This window comes from Tamandua tetradactyla, chromosome 4, assembly GCF_023851605.1.
Source record: "Tamandua tetradactyla isolate mTamTet1 chromosome 4, mTamTet1.pri, whole genome shotgun sequence".
NCBI lineage: Eukaryota > Metazoa > Chordata > Mammalia > Pilosa > Myrmecophagidae > Tamandua > Tamandua tetradactyla.
The window spans coordinates 37,163,134-37,176,475 of NC_135330.1; the positions used below are offsets into that span (position 1 = coordinate 37,163,134).

The following is a 13,342-nucleotide window of genomic DNA, read 5'->3' on the forward strand; positions in this document are numbered from 1 at the left end:
ACCACATTAATTTCCTGATCTACTTTTACCCTGATGACCACTCGCCCAGTCAGACATCTGGACTCAGAATTGGAAATGGTTTCTGTCTTTGAAGCTTTTGAAGGTGCCGAAAGGGTCTGGAGTGCTAGTGGAACAGAGGAAAACCCAATTGGCAAACTTCTAAACTAAAGAACATTCAGCGACCACAAACGGCTCTGTTACCACGTTTACCCATCACTGGGGTTCCGGGATGTCAGGCAGTTGGTCCCCTCACGGCTGCCAAACTGTTACCAGCAAAGGTGGTGGGTTCTCTGCCCAGCGCACTCAAATGATCAATTCCCGAGACACCCGGGTTTCAAAGAGACAAAGAGCTTATTGCTAGGTGTGAATCAGGAGATCAGATGGCCTATCAGCCCAAAACCTGTTTCCCTGAACTACAGTAATTCTGATAGTGTTATAGGATCAAAAGATGGGCAGGTTTTAGGATAATGAGCACAATGGCTCCAGATGATGTGATTAGAGGTGATTTAATTACTGAGCATGAGCAGATTGATTACATGCTTGGTCGCAGAACGTATGTAAGAATTAATAGCAGCCTTAATGTGATCATGGGTGTGATTTTTAATGTTATAATGAGGTATAGGTCACTTAAAGGTTGAAGTTTAAGCTATTGCACATGTCAGGTGGGCCCATTTTGGTTAGATCCAGTTTTGGTTATCAAAATAACTTTGGAATTGAGGTGGCTTAGTACTGGGCTGACCCAAGGCCCTTCAGTAATAAACATTAGGAGCTGCCTTTAGTGATCACAAGACTCTAAAGTTGAAAATCTGTATAAAATGGGTACATGTGAGGGTCAGTCACAAGGTTTCTGCAATCACAACGCCACAAGATAAAGGCTATACAATCAACATCAGAGATCAAGGCAGTTGTATTACAGTTCAGAAATTTCAGGTATTTCTTTCTGTCTACTCTAGTATACCAGAAAATAAAACAAATGTCTATATACTGATTCCTAACTTCTCAGTAACATGCGTGTGTGTGTGTGTGTGTATATATATATGTTATCTTCTCATGCAAAGGCCCCAGTTTCCAAAGGGTATTCCTGCTTCACTTGTTTTTCTTTAATGTAATTTTATTAAGACATATTCACATACCGCACAAATCATCTGAAGTACATAATCAATGGCTCATAGTATCATCACATAGTTGTTCATACATCACCATGATCAATTTTAGAACATTTTCATTATTCCGCATTTCAGTTTGCCAAAGCTGCCAGAATGTGATATACCAGAAATGGATTGTGTTTTACAAAGGGGATTTATCACTTCAAATTTATAATTCTAAGGCCATGAAAATGTCCAAATTAAGGCACGAAGAAGAAGACACTTCTCTGGGAAAAGGCTGCTGACATCTGGGGTTCCTCTGTCACATGGGAAGGCACATGGCGATGTCTGCTGGTGCTTCTCTCCAAAATACCTCTGGGCTTCTGTGGGACCTTGCTTTCTTCTTCCAGGGCATTTCTGGGTCCAAGCTTTCTCTCTCCCACGAGCTGTCTTTAAAGGACTCCAGCGAAGGAGTAACACCCACTTTGAATAGACAAATACCCCTTTGAATCAAAAGGGGCACCTACAATAGGTCACACCCACAAGGCTTCTCTGGGATACATAACAGACTCAAATCAGCACACTCCAGAAACAAAGAAAAAGAAACAAGAAAACAAAATCATCCTGTGTGGTTTGAAAGGATTTATGCACCCTAGAAAAGCCACTCTTTAATCCTAATCCACTTTCGTGGAGGCAGCCTTCTTTTGAGCCCTATTCAGCACTGTATATTGTAAACTTGATTAGATTATCTCCATGGAGATGTGGCTTGCCCAATTGTGGTATTAATTTTGATTAGATGGAGATGTGACTCCACCCATTCCAGATGGGTCTTGATTAGTTTACTGGAATCCTTTAAAGGAGGAAGCGTTTTGGAGAGAGCTGTGACAGAGCCATAAGAGCTAGAGAGCCACGAGAACCACAAGAGCCAAAGCAGCCAGAGACCTGTGGAGATGAAGCAGGGGAGTGGCCCTGGGGAAGCTTCATGGAACAAGAAGCCTGGAGAGAAAGGTAGCAGATGTTGCCATGTTTGCCATGTGCCTTTCCAGTTGAGAGAGAAACTCTGAACTTCATCGGCCTTTCTTGAGTGAAGGTAACATCTTGTTGGTGCTTTAATTTGGACACATTTATAGACTTGCTTTAATTGGGACATCTTCACAGCCTTAGAACATGTAAACTTGCACCTTAATAAATTCCCCCTTTTAAAAGCCATTCCATTTCTGGTGTATCGCATTCTGGCAGCTAGCAAACTAGAACACCTCCCATACCCCTTAACCTTCTCTACTATTAACCCACAGTATTGGTGTGGTATATTTGTCACTGTTAATGAAAAAAAAATTGAGATTTTCCTGTTAATTATAGTCCAATATGTACATTTCCCCCCACATACCTTTCTATTATTAGCTCCTTATAATAGGGTCATACCTTTGTTCTAGTTCATGAAATAACTTTTTTATATTTGTGCACTTAATCACAGCCATTTTCCCATGCAAGATTCACTATGTTATACATTACCATGTTTTAACCTCCAAATTTCCTTCTGCTGACACACATGACTCTAAACTTCACCTTTCCACCATATTCACATAAAATGTGGTACTGTTAATTATTCTCACAATAACGTACTACCATCACCTCTATCCATTTCCAAATGTTTAAGTTCAGCCTAGCTAAACATTCAGCACATATAAAGCAGCTACTCCCCATTCTTTACCTGCTTCACCCAATATACTTAAAAAACAAATGAATGAACATATTACACTCATCAGGGAAGCAATTCTGAAGACGGTCAAATTGGGACTCTGAACGAATTCTGACTTCTAGGCTAAGACATCTGAATTTAGTCTTCAGACACAGCTAAAGGATTCTGGGACATCTCTAAACAACTGCCCAGTAAAATGGGACCCTCAGTAAAAGGGAACAGATAAAGCCCTAAATTTGAGTCTTAGAAAACATGAATTCAGAACTGGCTATTGCCATTTAAAAGCTACAGGACCATAGTTAGTTACTGAACCTCTTCTGGCTTTCAATTTCTCATGTGAATTAGAGGCCTGACACTGGTTCAACACTTCATAATATAATAACCAGTACACCAGGCAAATGAGGCAGTTGGCAGAATTTTAAATGCAATATGATGCTGCTATATAATTAAAATGTCTGTCTCATAGCAGTGGTCCCTCCCCAAGAGAAGAAGAGAGCATGGTTTCATGCAGAAGCAAGAAGGAGTTTAGGTAAGACATCAGGAAAGACTTGGAACTATAAAGGCTCTGCAATACTGACTTGGGTATCAGACAGTTTGGGGATCTCCCTCTGAAGGTGTGTCAGGGATTGATGGCCGAAATCCACCCCTCAGGTGATTTCTTCACAGTACTTTCTCGAAGGGGCTATCAAGTCAAATTGCCTTTGAAATCCACCAACTCTTTTGATTCTAGGGAAAACAAAAAGACTTCAAGTGCAAAATGCCTTAAAATGTATTCTGATGTCTTGGAGAAGAGTATTGGTTGCCCATAGGTTTGTTTCTCTTTTAGTCAGTCTTTAATACAGAGAAACTTGAAAGAAAGCATCACTGATCAAGCACCTAGATGGCAATCCTTTACATTTGCTATCTTGTTTAATCCTTGGAATAACCCTCGAAATATGGAAATATGATTATTTCCATATCAATTCATAGATAAGAAAACTGAGACTAGGAGAAGGAAAGTAACTCAATGTCACATAGCTAGGAAGTAGAGGCCAAAATTAAATCCAGGTCTCTTTGGCTTGGAAGATCCTTCCACAACCCCTGCTTGCTGGTGAGGAGAAGTTAAGTGGTAACTGGGCAACTAAGGAGTTTCCAGCACTCACGTAGAGATGTACATGAAGCACACTTCATTTACTCTGCTTATGTGGGTCAGTGTGCCAACCGAGCCATTTCTTTACTGTTTCCCTTTTTCCTGAGTTACTCTGTCTGTGTATCTTCCTTAAAACTGGACATTTAGACCCTAGCATATATGAGATTTGAAACACCTATCTGAAGAGAGAAGTGGTTTTCTGGAGCTAGTTTCAGAGAAAAGATAAGGAGAAATCCAAGGGAGCAGGGGAAGGAAGCATATGGGGAATGGCAAAGGAGCCACTAGAATTCAACACTCTTCATGGACTCTTCATGGGATCTTACAGTGATAAAGTTGCCCACTCCCCCACCACAGCCACCCTCACCAAGCCCTTTCTTTACCTCTTGTGCATCTCCTCCTCATCCTTAAAGAGACATTCAGTTCATGAGGCACCTCTTACGGAATCCTCATGTTGGGCCCAGGTCCTCTTTGGCTCCCATAGGAGCCGGTGCATGTCTTAACATTATATTAAAATGATCTGTTTATGTATCTCCCTCCCTCAGTAGACCATCCTGAAGACAGACTCTATCTTATTCAGGTCTATATTCTTGGCACCTAGCATAGAGCCTGACAACTAAGAGGTGCTTAACAAATACTTGTTGTTCCTACAGACCCCAAGATACAGGTAATCTCAGAGAAAAGGGAGCCTACCCTTCCAGTAGCTGATCCAGTTCGATTGGAGCAAGGCTAATCTGAGGACTATGCCACTGACAAAAGTAATTCAATTTCAAACAACTTAAGTTTAGAAAGTTTGTTCTTGAATTGAGCTGAAATATAAGCCCCACTAACTTCCACATATAGATGCTTGCCTGGGGCTCTTTTTGGATATAAAGACTACAGGTCTGTCCCAGCTGTATGCTGGAGACCGTGACCTCTTTCTAGGCAGCCAATTTAGCATCTTATGAAGCTCATGAGACAGGACAGGGCCAATCCCAGTGTTAGAGACTTTTGAGTTGCCGTGAGAGATCTGCTGATAGACCTATTTAAATCCTGACTCTCTGCGACCCTGTGCAAGTCATTTCATCACCATATGCTTTAGCTTCTCCCTCTGTAAATAGTGATGCTTGTGTCTTCTTCCTGACAGTGTCACCTGGGGTTGAAAAGTGATGACGTGAGTAAAGCTTGGCCTGGTTCTTCATCAAATCTCAGTGAAGGATAGCTATCTAATTAGTACTGAAATATTATTATTCCAGTGATAAGGACATACTAATTCACCGATTAAATCAAATAGATCTAGTTTAGATAAAAATACCTTATATGCATTGAAATCTTCCTCTGCTTGAGCCCCTGCTTAGCTTACATTACAAGGTCTTTGCAAGATGGTGTTCAGGATTAAGAACACAGTTCAACACTCATTCAACAAGTTATCAGAGGCAAATCATATGGCTACACTCTAGTAATAAGGGGATGAAAGGAGCTGAAAGTCTAGTGGTAGGGACAGTCACATAAAGAAGCATTAAAACTTTTGATCGGTGAAGAAAGACGAATCATTCAATAAAAGGTACTTTGACAACTGATTATCTCTCTAGGAAAAAAAATGGGATGGGATCCCTACAACACATTGCACAGCAACATAAATCCTAGGTGTACTAAACACTTCAACACAAAACTGAAAACTTAAAAAAATGTATATTTTAATGAGATGAAAGAATACCTGCATATCCTCAGACTGGGGACACATTTCTAAAATAAGAAGATTGATAAATTTCACAAGCTTAAAACATGTTTATTAAATGACACTGTGCATTATTTTGTTAAGCTGCCAGAATGCAATCTATCAGAAATGAAATGACTTTTAAAAAGGGAATTTATTATGTTACAAGTTTACAGTTCTAAGGCTGAAAAAATGTCCAAACTAAGGCACCAACAAGAGGTTACCTTCATTCAAGAAAGGGCTGATGTCATCTGGAACACCTCTGTGTTCTGGATGAAGGCACATGGCTGGTGTTCTATTTTGCTAGCTGCTGGAATGCAATATACCAGAAAATATACCAGGAATGGCTTTTAAAAGGGAGAATTTAATGAGTTGCTGGTTTATAGTTCTAAGGCAGAGAAAATGTCCCAATTAAAGCAAGTCTGTAGAAATGTCCAATCTAAGGCATCCAGGGAAAGATACCTTGGTTCAAGAAGGCCGATGAAGTTCAGGGTTTCTCTCTCAAGTGAGAAGGCATGTGGTGAACACAGTCAGGGATTCTCTCTCAGCTGGAAGGGCACATGGCAAACATGGTGTCATCATCTGCTAGTTTTCTCTCCTGGCTTCTGGTTTCATGAAGCTCCCTGGGAGGCATTTTCTTTCTTCATCTCCAAAGGTTGCTGTCTAGTGGACTCTCTGCATCTCATGGCTACATCGTTCTGCTCTCTCTGAATCTCTTTCTCCAAAATATTTCCTCTTTTATAAGACTCCAATAAACTAATCAAGACCCACCCAAATGGGTGGAGATATGTCGTCCCCTAATCCAGTTTAACAACCACTCTCGAGTAAATCACATCATCCAGGGAGATGATCTGATTACAGTTTCAAACATACAGTATTGAATAGAGATTATTCTACCTTTATGAAATGATCTTTTGATTAAAACATGACTTTTCTAGGGGGCATACATCCTTTCAAACCAGCACAGCTGGCATCTACTAATTCCTTGCTCCCGGTCTCCATTGCTTTCAGCCTCTGTTTCCAGTAGGAGTTCCTCACTTCGCATCTGTGGGCCTTTCTTAGCAACTCCTGGACACAACTCTGAGTTTTAGATTGCATGGGAAGGCACATGGTGATGTCTACTGGGCCCTGGGTCTCATACTGGTGCTGAAGCAACTGTTCTCCAAGCGTCTGCGTCTTTTCCCTCTGTTGGCTCTGAGCTCTCTCCAAAATGTTTCCTCTTCTAAAGGATTCCAGAAAACTAATCAAGACCCACCTTGAATGGGTAGAGTCACATCTCCATCTAATCAAAAGGTCATATTAAAGATCATTTTTGTTAGTGCAGGCAGAGGTCAGAGTAACAGCCAGTTCCTATTACTATGTATTAATTTTAAGAATGTGGCTAACAAATAATCAATGCTTGATAATATTGTCAATCAGAAAAATAAATTTTATGTAATAGAAAACTCTCCTGTCCTAAGGATAAGAAAAAAAGTATCTAGAACTGACACAGCAATATTCCTCACGTGTGGCTCAGAGCACCAAATGACCTGAAACTATGAACAGGAAAACACCCCCTCACTCCATCCTCTCACTCCCCGCTTGAAGGAGAAACTAGATGGGTAGATTTTGGTCCAGCTACAGACCCTGGATTACGTGGTTGCCCTCCTTTGTAGGAAGAGTATTCGCCGTATGACGGAGGGGTCTGTAATTTAAACTCAGCCATCACTTCATGAGAACTAAAGAGATGGAGACCTTAGAGATGGAGTTCCACAGGAGTGTTAGGTGATGTCAGATGCAATGAGTCTGGGGTATTCCAGACCTTTGCCCAACTTCATTCTTTCTTCATCGCGGGAGCCACAAACATGTTAAACTAATTTTGGTTGACTGCTTGGGAAAGCATCAAGAATGCTCAGAATACGCAGCCTTTCTCTGCAGCTGAAATCATCTCATGCTGACCTCAACCCAGTCAGCCCGTGAATATGACGAAGCTGGCCAAAGCTTCAGTCCAGTTGAGGGGATGCTAAAGGTTAAAAAGTGCACAGCCCAGCATGATGCAGAGGAAGTTTAAAGTTTCCAAAGAGTCTCATGTCACGCCATCCTTCAGAGAAACTACATAACAAATAAGGCTTCCACTTCTAGTAGTGGAAAGGGCTGGTGCTGTGATGAAAAGTCTTGCACAAGAGTTAACCGTTGAGCCTCCATATTCTCATACCTCTTAAAATGCAGGGCTGGGCCCGGATAATGCCTGAGGTCTCTCTGGGTTTTGGCATTCGATGGCGTGCTCTGTGTCAGGGAAAAGAAATAGGGACGACTTGCGCATGTTCCCTTACACCCAAATTCAGATTCTGATGTTTTTCTCTTGTTACCGCTCTCAAATGCTGCAGTAGTTTGTTATCCTTTCCTTTTTGGCTCAGGGAAAAATTGCTCAAAGAAGAAAGAGAGAGATAAAGAGTAATGAAGGAAGCAAGGGAGGGAGGGAGAGAAGGAGGGGTGGGGAAGAAGAAGGAGCCTATGGAAACAAACAAAACAAAAAGCATAAAACAAAGCCCTGCTTTTTTAGAGCTGTTTGGTTGCTCTGGGGGGCAGGAGAGGGGATGGAAAGAGGCTCCTTTTCAACGCCAGGGGTCCGGTAGGTGGCATTTCAACCCATGGCCAGGACTCCGACGGTACCTGGTTATCAGATCCAAATTATTTATTCAAAGTGAAATGTGGGGCTCAGACAACTTGCCTTGTGGCATCAGAGGTCTGCAACAGGTCAGGAAAAAGATACCACATTCTTTCCTGCTGCTGCCCACAAAAGATTCCTTCGCCTGGAGGCCTCCGGTTCCTAATCTAAAAATAGAATCTCTGGAGTATGACTAGGATGACTAATGTAAACATTGTCCTTAATTCCCAAAATGAATGTTTTGTAAAAAGAATATAATGAGATGCTCGAAAGTGTTTGATTTAAGAAAAAGACAGAACATCTCTTCCAAACACAGGAATATCTTAGCGTCCCTTCTTTTCCCACCAGCAGACAGAAGTGGAAAGCAAATTTCGCTTAGGGGTTTGGGAAAGGGCTTCCTTGTCGTTTCCATCACCACAGTTGGACAAACTATCCCCAAACTGCAGTGGTTACAGCAATGTTAATCATTACTGGGAAATGAAGACAAAATCACTTAGCAATTGGATCTAGGCAACCAGGGGTGTGACAGTCAAATCCGTTTTCAGTTCAAAAGGATTTCCAGAGGAAAATTCCGCTCGGTGTTCCCCAGGCTACCACTTTCCGGTGCCTGTCACCTGCCTCCGCAGCTTCCTCCTTCTCCTCCTCCTCCACCCACCCTAACTGCCTCATTAAAGAGCATCCCCAGCCCCCTCACCCCACCCACTCCCACCCCCAGCCCTGGCGGCGGCTAAAGTCGCATCTCAGGGCAGCTTCACACGTGGAAGGGAAGAGTGCTGGAAGGGCAATTCCGGACTCTTCCCTTCCTGCCTGTCCGGAGACGGAGACTGGAGGCATCGCGTCTGTGCGTGCACCGCTCTATTCTCACATGCCCACAGGAAGCTTCCTTCCCGAACAAAACAAAATACCTCCCTTTGAAGAGAGAAGGAACTCAAAAGCAGTGCTTCTCCAAATAGGTGCCTCAGAATAGGTACTAGGAGTGAAAACGCTCTTTGGCTCTATTTGCAAAGACCTTAAAACTGCTTTCTTGACCACAGCACTTCTCAGATGTGCTCTGAATCTCTGAGGAAGGATGTGTCCTTCACATTCCCTGGCTCCATTTGACCATGGAAACTCTAGTCACAGCGCAACCCACAGACCTAATATTCTTCAGAATACACTTTGGGTAAAGCTACCTTTGGATGAAGAGTAAGAGTGTCTCCTTTTCCAACTTTTTAACCTCAGGTTTAAATCTTTGGGGATTGTTGAAGATTTAGGATGTAGTTCACCACTGCAAATCGAGAACATGTTGGAAATTCAGTTTGGGGGGTCAAAGAACCATTTCTCGGCTCTGCTTATCTGGCAGCCAAGGAAAGAGAAATCTGTTTGTCTATCAAGTCTTACTTAATGGAAAAGCAGCCTTTTTCTCAGAAGGCTAGGGTCTCTGAGTTGGAGAAGACCTTGGCACAGTCCCGGAGCACTTAGAGGCTCTTTCTCCTGCTTCTCTTGTCCATCTCAGAGAGTTCCAACTGTTAGAGATTCTTTCTTACCTTACCCTTAAATCTGCTATGAGTAGTTAAAAGAGATAGGCCTTTTTTTTTCTTTTTTTTCTTTTTTTGGCATGGGCAGGCACCGGGAATTGAACCCAGGTCTCTAGCATGGCAGGCGAGAATTCTGCCACTGAGGCGCCATCACACCACCCAAGCTAGACTTTTGAAAATCCATATGTGGATTCAAATCTAGGTTTTCCTTATGAGCCATGTATGACTTTGGGGAAGTTAACCAATTTTTCATCTATGAAGTAGTGATTAAAATTAATAACTACCTCCTGATAATAATATTCCCATGAGCCAAACACTATGCAAGACACTGTATGACATCTCTAATTCTTACAATAACTCTGTGAAATGGAAAACAATAACAGATAATAAAAATGGCAAACTTTTATTTCATGCTTGCTAAATGTCAAGTGTTGTTCTAAGTGTTTATTTGAATTAAATATACATGGATTTAACACTTACAAAAACTGTCATTTTACAGATTGAGTGCTAGAGAGTTGAGACTTTCCTGTGTTCACAATTAGTAAATGGACAGTAAAATGTCTGGCCAAGGGTGCACGGGTGGTTCAGTGGTAGAATGCTCGCCTGCCATGTAAGAGACCTAGGTTCGATTGCCGGCCCATGCACAGTCCACCTCTCCCCACCCCACCAAAAATATATATATAGATAGATAATAGATGAATAGATAGATAGATAGATAAGTAGATAGATAGGTATCTGGCAGAGAGGTGGTGGCCAATATAATAGGTGTAAAGGATGAATGAATTTATGAATGCATGAAAGTAGTGGCCAAGCCAGGATTATAACACAGGGTCTGTCTGGCTCCATAGCCCAATATTCTATTATATCAGATGACTTAGTTTGCCAAGGCTTCTGTAACAAAGTCTCACAGCCTACTTGGCTTTGAACAACACAAAGTTATTGTCTCGCAGTTCTGGAAGCTACCAGTCCAAAATCAAGGTGGAGGCAGGACCATCCCTCCTCTGAAGTCTGGAGCCTTCTGGCAGTAGATTGCTGGTGATCCATAATTCATTCTCTGCCTCTGTCATATGGCCGTCTCCCTCTCTCTGTCTCTGCCATCTGTTTCTCTGTCCAAATGTCCTCTCCTTTTAATGATTCTCATCATGTTGGATTAAGGCCCACCCTATCCAGTTTGGCCTCGTATTAACTAATCACATCTTCAAAGATCTCATTTACACGTGAGTTCACATACACAGGACCAGGAGTTAGGACTTGGCATGTCTTTGTGGGGGAAAAAATTCAATCCATAATATCAAGCTACCCAATGTGATGACTCAAGGAATTAAAGTATCTACCAGTGCCTTGTGCTGGACACATAGTAAAGGTTCCTTTTTCTCAAGTTCCTTCCTACCCCTAGCTCCTTACATTTCACACAAAACCTGTGAAGTCAATTCATTTTAACTTCTTCTCTCTCTCAGACTAAACTGACACCTCCCAGGTTCCTTTCCATGATTTGCCAAAAGATGGACAGACTGATGCAATGTGTTCAACCTTGTGCAGTGGCTCTCAGAGTAGGATCAGCAGTGCCTGGGAACTTGTTAGAAATACCCCATTCTAGACATTCTGAACCAGAAACCCTGGGAGTGAGAATTGAGCAATCTTGTTTTAATAAGCTTCCCAGGTGATTCCACTGCATGCTAAAGCTTGAGAACCACTGGTCTGAAGAATCACCCTTTACACTTTCACTCATACAGTCTACAAATCTCTGCTGAATGCTGAGGCCAGACTAGTGTTTGAGGTGGACAAGGTCCTGAACTAGAAGATATTTACACTAATAGAGGCGCCAGCAAAACAACAACGAAAACAACAAGATAGTTAAACAAGCAAGGAAATACATAGGGTGACAGACAGAATAACTGAGGGGGTGCCCGTTTAGAGAGAGGTCAGTGAAGTCCTCTCTGAGGAGGTGACTGACATCCAAGCTGAACCTGAAGAACAAGAAGGAGCCACCATTGAAGGAGATGGAATAAGAGCATTCGGATGACAGGGGCAGCCTCAGCTGAGCCTCTGAGGTGAGAAAGAGACTGGAATATCATAAGATGAGAAAGAGGATCAAGAGAGGGAAACAAATCGGGTGATTGGCATGGTCAGCAGTAGCCAGCTTACACAGGGCTGGGTTGGCCATATGCAAGAATTCAGATTTTATTCGGAGAGCAACGGGAACTCACGAGGGAGTCTTTAGGCTAGATTCCGTTCTGGGTGTGTTTAGGAAGCAGAGACTTGCTCAGACATCTGCTCTTTTTCCCCCTTTGACTCTTAAAGTAGACAAAAGGCCCAAATCAAAGCATTTAATTTTCAGATTTGTTTCTTCTAGGAATAAAGTACCTCCCCCAATTCTTATTATGTTGTCCTGAAAATAAACAAATCTGTTTTAATACTCACTGCTGTCAAACATGCAATTTAATCACCAGGAAGGGAAATCTGTGGGGGGTAAATCTCGTATGGTATATTTCAAAGCCTATGAAGAAATTCAAATGATCCATACTCCCTGACTACTCTCACCTACCGCACACACACACACACACACACACACACTTGGGCACGTGGTTCTTGGCCTGCCTTTCAATTTATATCTTACAGACTTTCATTTCAGGCAAAGAATTCCAGGCTCTTCTTTCACTCCTCTCTGGTTGTCAGTTACAAATCCCTCTCCATAAACTAAAGCATACTAAAACCATGTGCACAACTGTACTGTTTTCTGAGTTTGAGCATGAGAAAGGTTCTGAGGCTTGTGGGGAAACACTTATCCTAAAGATAAGACAGACTCCACCCCCCATCAGGTGAGAACCGGGTCTCAGAAGTTTTAGATGCTGTGTGTCCAGAAGCAAACCACTTACCTCTCTCAATTTTTGCAAAATGTCCTGTGATGCATGGATTCATTCACGTGTTGAACCAGCCTTTACTGTGTACCTCTAATGTTCCATGGTTATGACAGTCACTGGGAGACAAAGACCAGTAAAACACAGTCCTGCCATGTAGGAGCTGCATTTCATTAGGGGACATTCAGTAGTGTGCGGGAGCCTAATCTTACAGACTCACAAATGTGGATCAGGAAATTTTCAGCAATTTAGAGAGGCAGTTGAGGTGATACTCCACTCATCTCTTCCTAATTAGTCATCACTTCCTAATTATTTTTCTACATTCCACTAATATTTGTGCTTGAGATTATTTATGTGTATTGTATTTATACAATAGAAATATTATTTAATGGTATGCTACTGAGCATCTCTTTCAAACTCCTCATACAAAAATGTCACAATAGTAGCCAGAAATTGGCCATGGTGGGAGAATGCAAATCCTAGAAATAGACAAACACAATTTAATGCTTTATTTATTGTTTTGTGGACTCTCCAGACCTCATAAAGTGATAGAGAAAATATTGATGATATAGATTAAAGTTGAAATTGTGTGATGCTTGTAGCTGTTACATTGTAAATGGCACAAAAAATTGAGGAAATATTCTTCCATTATTCAAAAGTTATTATCCAATTCAGCAAAGTCATTGAGAAACAAATTAGTTCTGACATGTGTCA

The 13,342-nt window shown here is 41.8% G+C and overlaps 1 long non-coding RNA gene across 2 annotated transcripts in view; it reads left to right on the top strand.

The window, feature by feature from the left end:
* LOC143678892 (uncharacterized) overlaps window positions 1–13,342 on the top strand; it is a 93,343-nt gene that overhangs the window by 53,255 nt on the left and 26,746 nt on the right. The window lies entirely within an intron of this gene.